We start from the raw sequence: 561 nt of genomic DNA, 5'->3' as shown, positions 1-561 counted from the left end.
GGGCTGAGGTGCAAACATTTTGAGAATATGGACCTCTAAGTGCCCGGAAATTGCACTCTCATACCGTAAAAATCATACAAGTATATGTTCATATCAACAATACGCAATTAATTCGCTGGTGTTAGGTTCGAGGGTCGTTTGAACAAAACGGCAGTATTCTTCTGTCTAAAGCATCCTAATTAATGCCGTACGGTATTAAAATGGTTGGTTTATTGTTCAACACCGGTGTTTGTAAAAAATGTACTCGCACAGCAGAGTGGTCAGTGGAGTTAGAGGAAATCCCCACCAGACAAGCGCGCGTTGATATGAAACGTCATCAATCANNGAGCTTCAGGATAATTATGCTATATGACGAGATTAACTATGAGTGGAAATACCACTCACATGTCTACGGTCATACTACGTTGAAAACACCGGTTCTCGTCCGATCACCGAATTTAAGCAACGTCGGGCACGGTAAGTACTTGGATGGGTGACAGCCTGGGAATACCGGGTTCTGTAGACTTTTTACATTTTCCCCCCAAATTCTAAAGTAGGGGTGCGTGAGAGTCCACACGACCT

The 561-nt window shown here is 43.5% G+C and overlaps 1 pseudogene; it reads left to right on the top strand.

Annotated features, from left to right (window-relative positions):
• Positions 1-386: 386 nt before the first annotated feature.
• LOC117123536 lies at positions 387-505 on the top strand (annotated as a pseudogene).
• Positions 506-561: the final 56 nt, after the last annotated feature.

The sequence above is a fragment of the Anneissia japonica genome, unplaced genomic scaffold, assembly GCF_011630105.1.
Source record: "Anneissia japonica isolate Jap-2015-1 unplaced genomic scaffold, ASM1163010v1 scaffold136872_len561_cov101, whole genome shotgun sequence".
NCBI lineage: Eukaryota > Metazoa > Echinodermata > Crinoidea > Comatulida > Comatulidae > Anneissia > Anneissia japonica.
This window is presented reverse-complemented; position numbering and strand designations above follow the sequence as displayed.